Raw genomic sequence first — 18,117 nt, forward strand, 5'->3', positions numbered from 1 at the left:
ACATCCAGCCCAGCTCCATTCTCCTCCACACTCCTCTCAGGACCTCTCAAAATGGCCCCTTCCAATCGCTCCCTCGGGAGACTCACTGTAACAGCCCTAACTGCCTAAGTCAGACAGCTGTGGCTGGTTCCAGCTGCTTTACAGTCATGTGACATGCTACTGGCCCACAGCACTCTGTCTCAGCCATATACATTAAATTGGAGAAATGTTTTTACTAGCACTGGTGTGGTGTCACATTCAATCCTGCTGGAATCATGTATGTCCCCACGCATTGCATAACAGCAAACAACAGTGTAGCTATAAGATATAAATACAATTCTACATTACACAATATTTAGCAATATTACACATATCAACTAAAAAAAAACAAAGTTCTTCTATAACTTTGAAGACCTCATTTTAAGTTTTACAAATTTTCCATTAATATTAGTGACAGTTTGCAATATTGCAACAGTACATTAAACACTTCTATAAGTTACACTTTCTTACAAAACCATTGTATAAACTGATAAGTTTGTTACATATTCACCTATAGATTTCTTAATGCAGGAATCTAATGGGAAGAAATCCCTTTGTGCCTCTTTCCTAACTTTCTTGATGCCTGGTGCAAAAGTAAGGTGCACTCTTCACCGCTAATTGTGTTGTACTCGCAGTCTGGGTGATGCCATTCTGGGAAAATATATATTATAGTCTCTTTGGCTCCACTCTGGGATTTTGCAGGTACATTAGACTCAAACTCCAATATAACCTAATCTGGGCTATCATGTTTAGGAGACCTCAAGCCTTCCTCTGTGGCCTTGTGGGCCCTCCTTCAGCTTCTCTTTCCTGTTCAGCAGCACTTGCATCTGTCTGACCGAGATAGGCTGTATTGGAATTAAAGTCCTCCACTCTAGGCTCACCCTCACATACTCGCCCAGGAGGAAGCTGTGGCCTGATTCCATCCTGCAGACTCTGCTGCACTGTCTTACTCTGTTCTTCCACAATTTGTTTGTTTGTTATTTTCGATAGTTCCCTTTGCTCTGGGACATCATTATATTGTTGCTTGCATTCATATGGTCTCCTTGGATAGTATGGTGGGTAGCAACTCATCTCAAATAGCTGTTGTTGACTTGTACTTTCTGTCACACTTTCTGTTTCTTCAGACTCCTCTCCATCTTTGTGGGATTGGTAGTTTTGCTGGTAATTATGTGGAGAACCTCTGCGACATGGATAGTTCCAATAACACTTACGATTTGCTGTATATCTGCTGCCTTGCACTGGAACACCACCAGGACCTCTCACATTGGCAGCTTCTTTGAAGGACAAATATGAGCAATTCAGTAACTGTAGCTAAAGGAGGTGTAAATGCATCTTCACTATCTCACCATGGGTCCCCTCTATAAATTGATTAATCAATATTTCATTTGTTGGTCTCATTTCTGTTGGATCGATGGCCTGAAGTTCTAAAGTGCCTCCTGTAAACTGAGGGCAAAATCAAGAAGCATTTCTCCTGGTTGCTGCTTCCTCGCGTAAAAGGCCACTTTAAGTTCAGACAACGTCCTTTTATCAAATGTGATAATTAGTCGGTTCAGGATGAGGTCTACTGTTTTTCCCTGATCCATTGGCCATGAAGTCACCTCTCTTAGAGCCGTGATTTTCAACTGCCCAATCCGAATTTCCACCTGCTGTGTCTCTAATAGTGGGTACAGGCGGAACAGAGACTCAATTTTATTTTTAAATTCAGTCAGAGTTTTCCTATCAGATCTTTGAGCATCTCCACTATACGTCAGAAGCCATGGTCAACAAAGTAATATGGCAAGGTGATTGGGTTTATGCTGGCCATGGTTAAATGAGTATTTGATGAATCCCCTGCAGCTTGTTTGTCAGATGACATGACATGTTTGTATCCTGCTCGTGACGCCAAATGTGAAACCCAGGTAAATGTGTGAGATACTGTAAGTTAAATGGTGCGTCACCCCAAGGAAACTGGTAAATTGGTGTTGAAAGCATATAACATATGAAGATATATCACAAGGAAGCGCATATATATATTACATTTGATTAATTTAAGACCTTTGGCAATTAATGCCTTTTCACTTTCAGTAAGTATATGTGAAGAAAGATTAAATAGACCTTTATTTCTTAGTTTTTCCTTGCACTTTTTGATAGATTCCCTTCTTCCTCCCCTTCTTCCTCTGTATCTAGCTCTTTTCTTTTGGGAGAATTGGTTTGTAAAACCTGATATCTGTTTCTGTTTCTCCATATTGGATACAGTCTCTGATCTAAAAAAGAAGAAGTGGAGACATTTTCCATGTGTGGTTCAGTGGGGCAGATGTATTAACCTGGAGACGGCATAAGGAAGTGATAAACCAGTGATATGTGCAAGGTGATAAAGGCACCAGCCAATCAGATCCTAACTGTTAATTTACATATTGGAGCTGATTGGCTGGTGCCTTTATTACCTTGCACATATCACTGGTTTATCACTTCTTTATGCCTTCTCCAGGTTAATACATCTGCCCCAAAGTCCATAGAAGTTATTTTTGGTCTGGCTCCTTGTGTGTCTGCCCTTATTCTACTGTCTGGACTTCTTTTGTGTTTAGTATAATGTTGAGATGTTTGTACAGACTCCCGTATATATTCTCTCCTCTGTTCTCTCTGTGGAACTGTATTATGATTGGATCGTTCTCTTTCTCTATATGTAATTCTATCCCTGGAGGGAAATTGTTGTCTATTACTTCTTGATCTACTTATTGATCTAAATCTTTCCGAATTTATTCTATGTCTCCTGTTATAAGATCTCACCTGGCCCTGTTTATAATCTCCTTGATCCCTAGATATTTTTTTATTTTTATTTGTAATAATAGTCTGTTCAAACTCCTCAACTTTACAATTAACAGTACAATCAAAATTCCTAAAGTCAGATCTGACTTCAAATGGTTGTAATAATTTTTGTATATTTTCAATTTCTATAGAGATGGCTTTAACTTTGTCATCTCTATATGAAATAAGTAACTCCATAAGTGCAAAGGAATATGTATCGAGTATATTATTCCATTTTTCGGGTTAGTTCGTCATCCTCTTTGAATGAGCATGACTTAAATATCCTTAACCCCCTGGGTATCATCTTTTCTTTTACATATCTCATTAATAGCATTTTATCTAGCCAGTGCTGAGTTTTGGCCATAAGTAGAGCGCTAATCCTTGGCGGTGGGGAGAGAAGGGAACACTAGCTGCTGTGCGGCAGGCACACTGTGAACACTTGTAGTTCCTACAAAGTTTATTCCTCTGGCTTATGGATACAAAGTAACAACGTATTTTATTACAAATTAACCAGTCCTTCACCGGGGAGTTACATAAATAGCACTCTGTGTGCTTAAAGAATATACTTATTGGAGCTCCAGCGGTATACGGTTACTTGGACGGTAATACTAATAACGTTACAGTTTACTGGACTTTTGTACTGCAGTATTTGGTGTGTTTTAAAGTTTTATATATTATACATTATTAAGAAAATTGATAATTAAATAAAAGACATAATAATTTTTAATCAAATTTAATATATATATATTATATATATATATGCGCTTCCTTGTGATATATCTTCATATGTTATATGCTTTTAGTGTTTATTTTTGAGTACGGTAGAATACTCTATTGGGAGCTGCAAATATTATATAAAATTGGTACCAATCTGAGGAAAGTTAGTTCTAGTGCGCTTGATTTCTACACAGGTTTGACAGTTGAAACCATTAGTGGCTGGACAGTCAAAACTGTGTGGTTCTGTTTTGAAATTGGTGTTGAGTCTTTCAAGAAGATTCTTTTTCCTTAATCTCCAAAACTCACATTCGCAGTATCAGGTTCCAAGGTTGCATTAAGTTATGCAACATTCATTAACATGTATATAATACATTTATGACAATGAATAAATTTGTTTATTTTACAGGAATACTGGAGTTTGAGCTGTTTGAAAAGTATAGTTAGTTAAGCAACTTTCAAAATACTAACGACAACACTAACACTTCAGAGAATTGCTTACTGGAGACAAAATGTCATTGTATAGAACACAAAACATTCGGAGCATAACATTAATTGCATTACTATTACTAGTACATTTACATTATTAAATAACTAGATTAACCTCCTTATTACTACAAAATTCAAGTACGCTAATAACTTTTCTCAGTTCAGGTGTAAAGTATATGTTAAAGGATGACGATTGAGAGTCAGTTAGATGACAGCATTTTGCATGCCTTACCAATCCTTATAACAAACTGCAAAAGTTCAGAACTTTGTTCTCTTAGGCCTAGATCAATAGTTAAGGGTTCATCTATATATATATATATCACACGGGGTGGGTGGGGGATATAGCGACCAATGGTGTCTTAAGATATTTCAATAAAAGTGGATCTAGAAGAAATATGTACTATATCTATAAAATAATAACTAACCAGATCAATAAAAGGTTAATTTATTAATACATTAAAACAGACAGTGATTAAACAACTTGACTAAAATTTGAGCAGCAAAAAATCTTAAAAAGTGGGATAAAAGCAACAGACACAATGCAATATAATACCAGTTAAAAATGTATGTTAAAATATGTAAAACAATTTTAACTTAACTTGGTATGAGGTCACTGCCAGGTAGCCCAACGCGTTTCGTCATTCAGACTTCATCAAGGGGTAAATGTAAAGTGGGACCAGACTTCTATTTATACCAGTAATACTGTCATAGTAATTATGACATCACTTCCTGTTAATCAGGCATGATGTTGTAAAGTGGATAAGGAACTTCTATTTATACTTATACAATGACTTCATTTAATAGTATATATAAACATTAAACTGTATATGTTGTTTAGAAACAGGTTTGGTGCTGGAGAGCTTTAAAAAACTCCCATATAGATGCGCCGGCGGACCTTTTCCGCCCCACTTCCGGTTTCGGGCCGTCGCGTCACTTCCGCCCCACTTCCGGTACGCGATTGCGCATGCGCCCGCGGCTGCAGACGTCGTTTGGAGTTCAATAGTTCTAGGGACATTGTTCTCAGTGTATTCCTTGCGGCGGCCATCTTTGTAGGGATTTAGGCATATATAACTTCATACGGCGGCCATATTTAGGGAGTCCATAATCGGGGACATTTGTCTCAGTTCTCCGGTATTTTGGACATACAAATAGATAGAAAAATGGGATTTGGTCAATAATTCATTAGTGACAATGATATTAATAGCTAAATCACTACCAATTGTTTATAGATCAATAATATATATTAATACACATTGTTAATAGTAATAAACAGGGGGTTATCCAGTGGTGAAATTAAAGATATAGTATATAATATATATAATATATAAATAAATAAATAAATATAAAGTGCAGGGTGCAGAATAAATAAATATTTATATTAATAGGTTATTAAGAAGTAGATAGTGTGAGGCTAGATACTAAACTGACATGCTCATGTAGGCTATTTAGCACCAGTTTGTTTACAGTACCTGATCTTCCCAGATGGTCTCCCTAATCCGGTACTGATCAGGCCCGACACTGCTTCGCTTCCAAGATCGGGCGAGTTTGGGCCTTTCCAGTGAGGTATGACTGTAATAATAACTTTTTACCATACATGTGTCAGATTTAATATATCAACGTAACGTAATATTAGTGCGGGAGTGGTGTGGATGGGAGTGGGGTGTGGGTGGGTAATGGTGGGGGTGGGGGGGTTAGTGGAGGTGCTGATTTATACAGAGGAACTCTATGTCAAGAATGGTGAGGGGGAGGGGTGGGGTGGGGAGGGGGGGGGTGAGGGAAGTGGTGGGGGGGGGGAAGTAAGGAAATTGAACGTGAACCCTTCAAAGATAGAGAGGATTACAAGATTAATGAGAAGGTTCTCCACAGAAAAATGGAACACATCGAGGAAGAGGTCACCAAGAACAAAGAGAAAAAGTTTCTCAGGGACAAAACAGACTATGAACAAGGAAAAATAAAAAACTGGAGCAGGTTTGGAACTATGAATCAACAAACGAACCGAACCAATAGACAATACTGGAAAATTGTACCAACCAAAGGTAAATCACTACGGAATCCAGAAACTAATACACCATCACCAACCTTAAGGATGCAGAATAGATTCACAGCACTACAAAGACTTAACTCTAATAGTGATCAGACTTTTTTAGCCCAAAGAACAGGAACATGACCAAAAGAAGCCACAAGAAATCCCCTGAAGGAAGATGTTCACCATGCCTCACCTCTCAAAAGAAGATATACAGAAGACGAGGAAAACGGGGCAGTAGGAGGGAACGACAACAAAAAAAGAACATTTTAGTGACGGAAATAAAGGACAAAGGAATTTTCAATCTATCGGAACATACGCTGTCGGAACCAGAAATATCCTTGCTGAACAAAGGCCTGACATTTTCACCCACGGGAGGTCTTAACAAGTTTGAGACCTTCATCGACCTAAACAAATTTATTAGAAAATTGACACTCAAAAGACATTTTCTAAGGAAAGAGAATGCTGTCATCAGCAACTATGAGAATCACTCAAAGTCAGGTCTCAAACCGACCTCTAAATTTTATCCATTAGAGTCAAAGGGGAGCAATGCAAGTATCTTCTATGAACTGGTGAAAAAGGACTTATGTGAGACTAATTTGGAAATAATTAAAGAAAAGAACATCACAAACCGAGAAAGTGAGGCTCTAAAACAACTGCAGAAAAATCAGGGAATTGTTATTAAACAAGCTGATAAAGGGGGGGGCCTGGTTATCATGGACCGTGAGAAATATACTAAGGAAGCACTGAGACTACTGGGAGACGAGGTTTCCTATACAAAACTGTCCGGTGACCCCAAAGATGTGTTTGTCGGAGAACTAAGAACACTTTTAATACACGGTCTACGAACTGAGATAATTACAAAGGAAGAATTCCAATTTTTAATGAAGTCAGACCCCACTACCCCTATTTTTTATTTCTTGACCAAAATTCATAAAAACCTGACAAATCCACCCGGAAGGCCCACTCACATCAAATTTATCAGAGTATGTTGATGTCTTCTTGAAACCATACATGAAAGAGCTACCGTCATATTTAAAGGACACGACTGCAGTACTGAACTCCCTGAAAGACTTTGAATGGAAAAACACCTATAAATGGGCAACAATAGATGTGCAATCATTATACACATGCATAAACCATGACAAAGGTGTAACAGCATGCAGAGAATTTATGGAGAACGACACCTCACTAACAGCCATCCATAAAGATTTTATATGTGATGTCATGTATTTTATTCTTCAGCACAACTATTTAAAATTTTTAGATAATTTTTACTTACAACGCTGTGGGACTGCAATGGGCACGATTTTTGCACCGAGTTTCGCTAATCTTTTTATGGGTAGCTGGGAGAAGAATTTTATCTATGGTAACCATGATTTTAAGAACAACATTATCTTTTATCGTCGTTACATAGATGACATTTTAATCATTTGGGATGGCACGGAAGAATCCTTTTTTAAATTCCTGGAATTCCTGAGCACCAACGACATGAATCTCTTATTTACGTCCAAAATCAACAAATAGTCAATTGAGTTTCTCGATGTGATTTTAACAGGGTTGGAAGGAAGAGTCGAAACCAAGAATTATATTAAGCAGGTTGACACAAACAGTTACCTGCATTATAAAAGTAATCACTTGAAGAAATGGAAAAATAACATCCCCTTTTCCCAATTTAATAGAATAAAGAGAAACTGCAGTAATCAGGAAGAATGCGACACCCAAATAGAGAAATATAAGGAGAGATTCAAGAACAAAGAATACCCAGCTACCATTGTGGAAGAAGCAGCCACCAGAGCAAAGACACTTGAGAGATCAACACTGGTAGAATATAAAAATAAGAAAACCAAGAAAGAATCTGTTCCGTTTATCACCACCTTTAACCATCATGAGAAAGTTATTAGAGACTCATTAAGCAATCACTGGGGAATCTTACTAATGGACCCAGTCCTCAAAGAAATATTGCCTCCTCGCCCTGAGATCGTCTTCAGGAAATAAAAAAATCTAAAAGATATCCTGGCCCCCAGTATGCTGCATAAGAAAGCTGACGAGGAATCAAGAATGCCAAAGTGCATTGGATCCTTTAAGTGTGGCCGATGCAACATCTGTAGGTACCTACACCCAGTAAGGAAAACATTTACGGACATAGAAAAGAAGGAGGTATACAAGATTAAAGACTTCATAAACTGCAATACACAATCTGTGATCTATTTATTAGAATGCGGCTGCGGAAAACAATATGTGGGAAAAACGAAGAGACCGCTGAAAATGAGAATACAAGAACATGTCCGCAATATAAAGAATAAAATGGAGAACCACGCAGTATCTAAACACTTTAACCTTGTACACAATTCCAATCCGGAGGCACTAACTTTCAAAGCTATTGAACTCGTGAAGCTGGGAGTAAGAGGTGGCGACCTGGCCAATAAACTCTCACGCAGAGAGATGTATTGGATTTTCCAATTACAAACACTCCACCCGAAGGGATTTAACGACTATTAGGAAATCGCTCCGTTCCTGTGAAACTACATGGTCATCGGATCATCACGGTTGTATCCTATCTGTTCCCCCCCCCCTTCTCCTTTCCCCCCCCCACTTCCCTCCCCCCCCCCCTCCCCCCTCCCCCTCACCATTCTTGACATAGAGTTCCTCTGTATAAATCAGCACCTCCACTAACCCCCCCACCCCCACCATTACCCACCCACACCCCACTCCCATCCACACCACTCCCGCACTAATATTACGTTACGTTGATATATTAAATCTGACACATGTATGGTAAAAAGTTATTATTACAGTCATACCTCACTGGAAAGGCCCAAACTCGCCCGATCTTGGAAGCGAAGCAGTGTCGGGCCTGATCAGTACCGGATTAGGGAGACCATCTGGGAAGATCAGGTACTGTAAACAAACTGGTGCTAAATAGCCTACATGAGCATGTCAGTTTAGTATCTAGCCTCACACTATCTACTTCTTAATAACCTATTAATATAAATATTTATTTATTCTGCACCCTGCACTTTATATTTATTTATTTATTTATATATTATATATATTATATACTATATCTTTAATTTCACCACTGGATAACCCCCTGTTTATTACTATTAACAATGTGTATTAATATATATTATTGATCTTTAAACAATTGGTAGTGATTTAGCTATTAATATCATTGTCACTAATGAATTATTGACCAAATCCCATTTTTCTATCTATTTGTATGTCCAAAATACCGGAGAACTGAGACAAATGTCCCCGATTATGGACTCCCTAAATATGGCCGCCGTATGAAGTTATATATGCCTAAATCCCTACAAAGATGGCCGCCGCAAGGAATACACTGAGAACAATGTCCCTAGAACTATTGAACTCCAAACGACGTCTGCAGCCGCGGGCGCATGCGCAATCGCGTACCGGAAGTGGGGCGGAAGTGACGCGACGGCCCGAAACCGGAAGTGGGGCGGAAAAGGTCCGCCGGCGCATCTATATGGGAGTTTTTTAAAGCTCTCCAGCACCAAACCTGTTTCTAAACAACATATACAGTTTAATGTTTATATATACTATTAAATGAAGTCATTGTATAAGTATAAATAGAAGTTCCTTATCCACTTTACAACATCATGCCTGATTAACAGGAAGTGATGTCATAATTACTATGACAGTATTACTGGTATAAATAGAAGTCTGGTCCCACTTTACATTTACCCCTTGATGAAGTCTGAATGACGAAACGCGTTGGGCTACCTGGCAGTGACCTCATACCAAGTTAAGTTAAAATTGTTTTACATATTTTAACATACATTTTTAACTGGTATTATATTGCATTGTGTCTGTTGCTTTTATCCCACTTTTTAAGATTTTTTGCTGCTCAAATTTTAGTCAAGTTGTTTAATCACTGTCTGTTTTAATGTATTAATAAATTAACCTTTTATTGATCTGGTTAGTTATTATTTTATAGATATAGTACATATTTCTTCTAGATCCACTTTTATTGAAATATCTTAAGACACCATTGGTCGCTATATCCCCCCCCCCCCCCCCCCCGTGTGTTATTAATCCTTTGCTACAGGGAACCACCATCCCTGTGTTTTTTGGGGGACAGCTGACGCCCTGTATTAACCTATAGGGAGTGTTATTTATTTTGACTACATGTGGATATTTTATTACTGAAGTTGTACACAAGTGGCGCAATAATCTCCCCCTTTTATCTATATATATATATATATATATATATTTTGTTATATAATCTGATGGCTGACTGAATCCAATAAAAGCAAGGAGGCAAAAATGAGATTTGGATTTTTCCGAAGCTAACAGTGGTCAGTTTACTACAATCCAGATGCGACCAGAGGATTATATAGCTTTGGCCTAGGGATAATAGAGGTGGTCTACTCTGCCGTCTGTACTCTATATCTGTCAAAATTTAGCTCTGTCTGCAGGTGTACCCAGCTATCAGTAGGAGGTACAGATCTAATGCAGTGCGTAGAGATGAAGGATGGTACAAGTTTTTATTGTCCTGCACATTGTATGGCAGTAAACTAGCTGATGCGGCATGAAACCATCAGTTAACTTCTGTAGAATGGGGATGAGGACCAGGCTGCAGCTTGTACTGTTTCATACAGTATTACATCAGAAGCTTAAATCAGCAATGAGCAGGAGGGGTGTGTGCTGCACTGTCGGGAGTGGTGGGCATTTACACACCTGTATGGATGCTCTTACTGGTTCCTTGAAGCAGTTTGGGAGTGTCCCAGGGAGAAAAGCCACCTCCCTTCTTCCAACACACTCACTCTGGCTCCACTGTCTGTGTGGAAGCTGCTGGAGCTCTGCCTTGGTCCCTGGCATCCTAAATAACAATCAGCGCCAGCTCTCCCTCTGCAGTGTGCCCCACTAGTAGATGAGACATCCAGCCCAGCTCCATTCTCCTCCACACTCCTCTCAGGACCTCTCAAAATGGCCCCTTCCAATCGCTCCCAAAGGAGACTCACTGTAACAGCCCTAAATGCCTAAGTCAGCCAGCTGTGGCTGGTTCCAGCTGTTTTACAGTCATGTGACCTGCTGTTGGCCCACAGCAGTCTGTCTCCGCTATATACATTAAATTGAAGAAATGTTTTTACTAGCACTGGTGGGGTGTCACATTTGTACCTATGCTCCTTCCCTGCAGGTGTGCCTCTGCACAATCCATGCCGCTATAATACATTTACTCCTACGTCTCAATACAAGTGAGGGATGACAGTTGGCACATAGATGCAGTATAGTGTGACAAAATCACCACCTGCCATCTGAATACTTATTGTTCATCCAAAAAAACACCACTCGCATTTGACACCTTAATGTGACATGGTTTCCTTAGTGGAGCTTACCATCTTGTGGCTCTCAGTTAGTAATCAGAAGGGACAGTCCTCGGACACTGGTGACCCCACTGTTATTCTACCAGTTTCCTGGTGGGCCAGTTCGACACTGCTTAACACACTATTCCATTATAGTGAAACAGCAATGATTATGAAATGTACATAAAACAGAGACAATTTTTAGATACTGTCAAAGTCGAAAAATATCATGAATCACTTGCCTTGTACTAACCCCTCATGCACATGCCCGCTGCACGTGCACACGCTCTGCCGTGAGTGCACATATCCGCAATTTGCGTAAGATCGCTCCGGCGATCACGCGCGGTGTATGCGCATTTACGGTAGAGTTTGTAAGCGTCTAGCGTGCGACTCGATCATATCATATTTAACCCATATAGCGTATATTGTAGTGAATATTCCCCTTAACAATGTCAGCAAGTATGTTTAGTTTAAACGGTTCTTGGACAGAGAAATTCCTCTTTGCATGATAGGAAGGGTCAGATAAAGGTTGAACGGTGGTGTCTAGTATCCAGCTGTAGAGTATTTTAATGGTAACATTTCGGTGTTGGTTAGGAAGAGATTGCTCGCTCCTGCGTATAGTTATGTACAAAAGTCGTTTATAGACATTTACTGTATTTGCTGTTTATTATCCATGCGGGGGGAATCCAGAGGATACCACCCACTACAGCAGTTGGGGAGAGACACAGCCCACCTGTTCGAACCCACCTATGACCTTTTGTTATAATGCAGAGACACATTCCTGTGTCCAATGAACCATGAGATTATAGGGACCATTGTATTGTTACTGTATGCTGTCTGAATTATTTATGCTGCATGTTGTGCGCCTCCACGGGTTGCCACTTGATGTGGTCTCTGACCGCGGATCCCAGTTTGTGGCCAAATTCTGGAGGGCATTTTGTTCCAATCTCCAGATTTCTGTCAGCTTGTCGTCAGGCTACCATCCGCAGTCTAATGGGCAGACTGAAAGGGTGAACCAGTCCTTGGAGCAGTTCCTCAGGTGTTATGTCTCCAAGTGTCAGACTGACTGGGTTGCTCATCTGTCCATGGCGGAGTTTGCCTATAACAACGCGGCTCACTCTGCTACAGGGATCTCTCCCTTCCTTTGTGTGTATGGGCATCATCCTAAGGCCAATTCTTTTGACCCCCCTGGACTCCACGCCTGGTGGTTCCTCTGTTTCGGTCCTTAGAGGTATTTGGAGGAAAGTGAAGAAAGCCCTTGTGTCTGTGTCATTAGTGACCAAAAGGGTTTTTGATAAGCGGAAAAGACCCTGCAGCTTCAAATTAGGAGACTTCGTCTGGTTGTCTACCAAGAATTTGAAGTTGAGACAGCCATCTCATAAGTTAGGCCCCCGGTTCATCGGTCCTTATAAGATCACTAGGGTTATCAATCCGGTGGCATTTCAGTTAGATCTACCCCGTTCTTTGGGTATCAATAAAACATTTCATTGTTCCCTTTTAAAACGGGCGATTAGTAATCCTTCTTCCAGTGGAAGACCTTCCCCTCTTCTGATACGTGGCCAGAGGGAGTTTGTTGTTGAAAGGATTCTTGACTCCAAGATGGTTCGGGGTCGGCTGTCATTTTTGGTGCACTGGAAGGGGTATGGCCCGGAGGAGCGGTCGTGGGTGCGCAGTTGTGATCTTCATGCCCCCAGACTGTTGCGCTCTTTCTTCTCGCAGTTCCCCGATAAACCCGGTGGTAGGGGTTTTTTGTCCCCTCGTCAGAGGGGGGGTACTGTTAGGGTCTCCTGCTCTGTGCTGCCACGTCGTCATGGCAACCGGGAGACAAGTGCTAGCGGAGTAACCTGAGCGTAGCTGATACTCCAGTTCGGGTCTTTTGCTGTGCAGTGGTTACAGGCTCTGTGCACGGCAGGGGATCCGGTGCTGGTTTTTGTGCTCACAGTCTGTGAGGTCTGAGTGGGGCGTGGACAGCACCTGCTATATAAACCCTCTTCTCAGGTTAGGCAGATGCTGCTGAATCTTTGTTGGTTAGTCAGTTCCTGAAAGCTAGCTAGTACTGTGTAAACTTTGTATTTGTTTGTTGCTTACTGCAAATAGGCCTTGGGATTTGGTATTACACTCTGCCAATCCAGACCTAGCAGTAAGACTGGAGTCAGTCGTTTAACCTGCTGGGGTTCTTTTGCTACTCTGTGAACCTAGCAAGTTTGCGGCTGTATTCTCAGACTTGCCTGCCAAAATCCTTTCTCACTGTGCAAGGTGTTCAGGTGTCAGTTTAGTGGCAGTAAGCTGAACCAGTGCACTGCAAGTGAGGACTAGGATTGTGGAGACTCTCCTTGTGTCTATTATTCCATCTCTGACCAAGGAGTTTACTGCCACACCCGTTGGTAACCCTTTAGGGTTTTGCTGTTGCCCTTAGCAACAGCATTTCGGGTTCTCTACGTATTAAATCACTACATCTCGCTTCTTTCCATCTGAGCATTCCTAATACTAGGGAGACACCCAGTTTCTTAGCCTTTGGGCTTCTCTGTTCACTTTGTGTTTATTTTGTTACCCTATCACCTTCTGTGTATGTAATGTCATATTCCCCAGTCTGTCTGTGAGTTCATTTGTTTTGCATCCCTCTCCGTTCAGACACCAGTACATTCCTGCTGGCACTGGTGTGCATAACAGGTTTAGAGTATAAGCATACCCTTACTGTGTGTTATTACTAAGGTTTACTGTGTATCATTCCGTGAGCGTACGTGTCGCTCGTGCGTCGCGCCCACGGCCTATTGTCTGCTACGCTAAGTGCGTACCCTTACGGTACTCAGTGCGCCAATTGCGTACTTAGTCCATAATAAGTATATAGTTTACGTTTAAAGGTAATAACTGACATTATCAATTGGGGGACTCATCCGGGCCTCCTCATATCCGCAACCTAGCGGAACCATGCAGACTTTATCCATCAGCAAAGGGCGGGAAGGTAGTATCCCCTGTTAGCTGTTTGGTGGTTGGGGATACAGTAGTGCTGATCAGATAGGCGTCTGCTCAGCTTGGTTTGTAGGGATGCTGGTGGGATCTGGAAACGAAAGGTAAGAACGTTTAGCTATTGTCTTTGAAATCTGTTTTAATTTCTGTTTGGTGCCAACTGCGCACGCAACACATGTAACACACGCACACACCTGTACTCTGCATATCTGACCATATTGTTGCAAAACAAGGTTCAAATGAGACATATTGTGTTTGATTCAGATTGGATTGCTTATCTGTTTAAGTAGGTTTAAAAGTATATTTAAAAGTTGCTGCAAAAGCCTTGATATAGTGTTGTTGTTTTTTTAACTCAGGCCTAAAATAACTTCAGGGACTTGCATAGTGATTTTTTTTTGTGACAAAGGAAGCCGCATGGTCTGTCCTCCATTTTGTGTAACCCTCATGGATGTGGAAGGGGGTGGAGCAGCGGCCATTTTGGGAAGGTCAATTCTTTTCTAAATAGCTGATTTTCAGTCTGCTCAGGAATAATCAGCCGTCCTTGGTCAAAAAAGAAATCACCATTTATGAGTTACCAATGCATTTATTTAACCCATGCCATAGACAATTACAAATAGATTCAGATGGGGTTTAAATAAAAAGTTAATAGTAAGATGAATATTTGATGTAAGAATGACACACAGATATAAAACAACGTTTTTGGTTTTTTCTTCTTCTTTATCTCCACGATTCTGTTAAATTCTGCTTGTTGTAAGATAAGCCATTGAAATGCAAATTAACCTGTGCAACAGCTTTTTCCTGGCAGTAAAAGGCCACCTTCACAGACAGTCAAAGGCACATTCATATGCAAATTAGAGGAGTGAATGGGTCTCGGGAGACCAGTGAATAGTACATAGATATAATATTATAATTATGTGTGTGTGTTTATATCAATGTATGTTCTGCAAGATAGCTATCCAATATGAATCATACTATTGGAAGCATTGTTTAGTAGATTAATTTAGACCTGCATTTTGTGTATTTTCACATATCTACCTTTCTGTTTGCCATTAGCATTGATCACGTGCTGAGAAAATTTGTTGCTATTTAGTTAAAAGAAAGATTAATACTTAAGGGAGTAATTGTAAAACACGCACGCAGCCTGACCCAGTTATAAAGGTTTATACAGGAGATACTGTGTGGTGCTTGGTAAACGATTATAGTTAAATATCGTTTGCATTTATAGAAGCGTGTTATTTGTGTTACTGCGGACGTATCCGGCCTGTGTACACGTGTCTCTGACCGAGTGCGAGACAGCGTACGCAACGCAAAGGCCTACACACGTGGCGTATATCACACAACGTGCGTACGGATACGCCCACTAAATACAAATCACACGATAGCATTGTTTTAGTAGGCGATATGGAAGTCACGCGATAATAGCACAAATTTGTACAGTTTCCAAAATTTAGTTTAAAAAGATCCTCCTCTTGTTGCATTACCTCTGGGATTAGCCTGTGTTACCTGAATGAAAGAAATTTTCTGTACAGAAAAATCAAAGTATATATGAAGTGAAAGAGCGTGTGTATGCAAGTAAAGTTTTCTTTGGTATGAACCCCGGAAATCGAGATCTCGTAGAAGGATACCCGTGAAGTGAACACGTGGTGGTGTGGGAGAAGGCCATCTCACTTTAACAGTGAAAAAGGTAAAAGGAGCAATTAGTGTTACAGCAGACCAGAAGGTCCGCGAAAGTCAGAAATCCGTTAAAATTACCTATACGAAGTTTCTGAAGACCCTGACTTAAGAAGGGTCAGAGGTAGTGAGCGCAGCCCTGGGGGTTGGCGCAGTACCCATATAGGCCCGTTTTGAGAATACGCTCTGGCTGAAGATTTCGCAGCCTAAACAACCGATTCCGCTGGTCGTTCGGCGGATAAGTAATAGTTACTTATACGCAGTGCGACTGTACCGCATGTAATTGTGTGCATTAGTTGGTTACCTTGATACCCATTACGCAATTTGCATACGCTTTGCGGGATCATAAACACTATTTGTACACTTTGACGTGATTTGTGTAGGTTTTTTTTATTTTAAGGGAGGTTCGCTGATCACTCAGGAATTCTACAGTAACTGATACTTACTGGGGAGGGTAGCATACTCCCACACGCCCCAGTAAATAGAGGTTACATAGGGGCCCTGGGTTGAGTACGCCAGCGCTGAAGCAGTGTGTGGGCATATTGGTCGACATGGGCGAGAGTGGGTGAAGGCACTCGTTGGACTTTCACCATCGCCTTACCTCTGAGAACGTGGTTTTTGTAGGAATTCGCTGTGAAGGCAATACCTGCAAAGAATGGGGGCCAGTTGCTCAAGTAAGGGACGATCAACCAAGGTTCAGGTTCATATAATTCCGCGGCCAGCAGGGTCGGCGAGGTACATAATGTGTGAAAAATATGGATCACACGCAGAGGTTTTATGCAATGAGTGGGAACGTATGACTGTGAACGATGGGGAGAAGTTTCCCAGGGTAGGCAGTTTTAATCCTGAGGTTTTGCAAAATTTAAGGAGAAGGATATGTCTGATAAAATCCCAAAAACAGAGGATCAGACACACAAACTGTTTACATTTATGGCAACAGGAAGGTGAGATACAAAGGGAATTAGGTCAAGCAGCTGGTTCCCATCTTAGCAGGAAACTGATGGCAACTGGAGAAACAATGGCTACGGAGAATGGCATACTGGGATATGATGATAATAGTGCACTTAATAAATGTATTAATGATGATAATAGTAAGCGTAATAAATGTAATAATGATAGAAGTAAAACTGATAAATGTACAAATTCTAACCCGTGTAAGTTGCACCCCATGTTAAACTTCCCTCAGGATCAAAAGCAAGAAAGTGAGCCCAGCACGATGTCGGCACTTTTTCCAGCAGCCATCATACGAGACACCCAGGTGGGCACGGCCCAATCGGTAAAGGCAGTAGTCAAGCCCCCTTACGGAGGGTCAGGTGAGGTCGTGTCCACAGGTAAGTACGGTATTGTATGTTATGCACAGATAATTGCACCTCACATTGTAGAGTATAGAGAGGTAGCAGTTTCTGTATTAATAAATGGTTTAAAGGAAGTGTTGAGAACAAGGGTACAGACCACTCAACCTAATTGGAAAGGTATGTCGGTGGCTGCTTTGAGAGAGACCGCTATTGAACATGATCGGAACATCATAAAACACAGGGAGTCACAGGGCGGTAAGCAAATGACAATAAGTAGACAGGCCCTGACAACGAAGCCACATCAGCTTAAACCCCAGACCCCTGTGGGTAAGTCAAATGTGATAAAATGTTATAACTGCCAGAGGGAAGGGCATTATGCACCGAATTGTATGTTTAGAGACCCACATAAGGTATATAAACCCCCTAGACAACGACATAACGCACGTAATTGTAATCAGGGATCATATAGGAAAAAATCTGGCCCGCACCTGTAATTTGCAGCCAGTGAAGTTGATTATTAGCCTTGATAGTAAGCCTGAGGTTACAGTCGATGTAATTGGTAGGTCATTCCTTGTAGACACAAGGGCGGCCAGGTAAACTCTGTGATTTATCTTTAAATATTTCCTTTTCATCTCTGACGTTCACCAGACAGCTCAAACGTCACATGTCTACTTGGTCTTTTCAGAGGTCTACCCAACCCCAGTATATCTTACCAGCATCGTTGTGTCTGGCCAAACACAAAGGGTGGAGAGTGGAAATACTGGTGGGGGAGACTGTGCAGAGATACCGATGGACATGTTGGTGTGACAGCCTGATGGTGAACGGA

General features: G+C 41.0%; 2 pseudogenes; one reads left to right on the forward strand and one right to left on the reverse strand.

The window, feature by feature from the left end:
• Positions 1 to 5,462: 5,462 nt before the first annotated feature.
• Positions 5,463 to 5,582, reverse strand: LOC134948379 (5S ribosomal RNA; annotated as a pseudogene).
• Positions 5,583 to 8,818: 3,236 nt separating this feature from the next.
• Positions 8,819 to 8,938, forward strand: LOC134948389 (5S ribosomal RNA; annotated as a pseudogene).
• The last annotated feature ends 9,179 nt before the right edge of the window (positions 8,939 to 18,117 follow it).

This window comes from Pseudophryne corroboree, chromosome 1, assembly GCF_028390025.1.
Source record: "Pseudophryne corroboree isolate aPseCor3 chromosome 1, aPseCor3.hap2, whole genome shotgun sequence".
Lineage (NCBI taxonomy): Eukaryota > Metazoa > Chordata > Amphibia > Anura > Myobatrachidae > Pseudophryne > Pseudophryne corroboree.